The 1981-nt window shown below is 50.5% G+C and overlaps 1 non-coding gene across 1 annotated transcript; it reads right to left on the reverse strand.

The window, feature by feature from the left end:
• Positions 1 to 544: 544 nt before the first annotated feature.
• TRNAG-CCC (transfer RNA glycine (anticodon CCC)) lies at positions 545 to 616 on the reverse strand. The gene has a single exon. It is a non-coding gene; the product is annotated as a tRNA-Gly (tRNA).
• Between the last annotated feature and the right edge of the window lie 1365 nt (positions 617 to 1981).

Consider the following 1981-nt stretch of genomic DNA (forward strand, 5'->3'; position numbering starts at 1 on the left):
TCTGAATATGCCTGACTCCTTCTGAGCAAGGCCTTTCACCCTGCCAGCCTCTTCTACCTGCAAACACTTCCCCAGGTGCCCTCATGCTTCCCGCCCTCCCCTGCCCCTTCAGTTTCATTTTCTCTAGAAAATTTTCTCTGACACCATCTGGCACTGACACTGTAATAGCCCTTCTAAGGGCTTACATTATGCTGGGCCTGTTCTAAGAGCATTATACCCGCTGTCTCATTGAATCCTCAGAGCAGCAAAGCAGGGTGGGTCCCCTATCGACCCCATTTCACAGATGAGGAAACTGAGGCACAGAGAAATTAAGCAGCTTGTCCAACATCACACAGCACCTATGTGGTAGAGCCAGGATTTGGGCTCTATGCAGTCTGGCAGAGGGTCCACAGTTTTCCTACCATTACTTTCATTACTTAACCTATTTATTTTCTGTATTTTGAGCCTCCCACTATACTGTAATCTCCGTGAGAGCAAGAATTTGACTTTTTTTGGTGGGGGGGGCGTGGGGAGGAGCTTCTCCCTGCAACATGCAGGATCTTAGTTCCCTGAACAGGGATTGAACCTGTGCCCCTGCATTGGGAGCGCAGAGTCTTAACCACTGGACCACCAGGGAAGTGTCTGATTTTTTTTCTTTTTTACTGCTGCATCCCCAGTGCTTGTTGCAGTGCCTGGCCAGAGTAGGTGTCTAATAGATAGTTGTCTAATTAATTAATTGTTGGTTAATTAATATCCATCTCTAATATTTATGTCAGCTGCTGGTATATTTCTGCATGTATGTGGTAAGTGCCTAGCAAATATTTTTTAACATGAACTAAAGCCTTAAAGCACATTTCCCTAACCATATTCCCCCATTGCCCTGCTTGGGGAGGAAACATACAAGGAAATGTCAGAACAAAATGCTCTCTCTCTGACTTACAGCCAAAGCCCCCAAGGCCAAGAGCACAACAACAAGTACCTAAGGCACCCACATTCCAACACAGTGGTGCAGGACAAGCGGAGAAGGTTTGAGATTCTTCTCCAAACCAGACCCTCAGGGGAAGGTCACAGAGAGACGCTGGGTTGTACTTTGAAGTCTGAGGAACCTGTTCTCAGCTCCAGAAACCAAACCTGACAGCAGCGGCCAGTTCTAAAAGACACATGTCAGCTTTCATCTCTCTCTCTGTGCGCAGCCTCAAATACACACAAGGGCAGCCCTGAGCCTCACCGATACGCACCCACTCAGCCTAGCTCCCCAGGCCTCGCCCCCAGGGCAACACCTGACATAAAGTGATGTTCATCCTCCATCCTAGTTAATCCACTAGATCGTGCAGCCTGTTTGGAAATATGCTTCCATTCACACGCACCCTATTCGTTCATGCCCGGCCCCCCAGGCTGGACACCCCACCCCTGATGAAGACAAGAATCGTAAGAACGATCAGACTCATTTTACTGCAATCACTGCCACCTCTTGGAATTAAGCAAGGTCAAAACACAGGACCGGAATGTCTCCAGCCCCTTTATGAACATGTTTGGTTCATGACAGGCTACTTGAGCTGTGCTTCCTCAAACCGCTACGGAAGAGCTCAGACTGAAGCACTGTTTAGTCCCCTGAAGCCTTCCCTTCCCCAGTGCAACTCTCCAGACACCGTCTCTGGGCAGCCGCCGGGCTGCCTCACCAGCTGCCACCCTGGCCCGCTGCCCACGGGGGAAATGTGCCCTTGGTTTACGGCATCCAGCAGAGGCGCTCAGGAAGATGGAATTTGCTGGATGAGTGGCCTTGCATTTCCACACTCCACCCCTCTTGCTGGAAGCCCCTCCTGATTGCACCTGTGGACAATTGTCCTAGTGGTGGAGTCTGTGCTGTCCGCGGCATAAGAGAGCGCCCGCCACCGGTAGGGTTGGTACAGCCTTTCCTCCTGATGGCAGCTCCCACATTCTTCCTCAGCCTGATGTCTTGTGAGAGGAAGGTCTCTGAAAGCTCACCTCCAATTGTTCGTCC

The sequence above is a fragment of the Aethalodelphis obliquidens genome, unplaced genomic scaffold (genome assembly GCF_003676395.1).
Source record: "Aethalodelphis obliquidens isolate GAN/ISIS:26980383/991018 unplaced genomic scaffold, ASM367639v1 scaffold29, whole genome shotgun sequence".
Classification (NCBI taxonomy): Eukaryota; Metazoa; Chordata; class Mammalia; order Artiodactyla; family Delphinidae; genus Aethalodelphis; species Aethalodelphis obliquidens.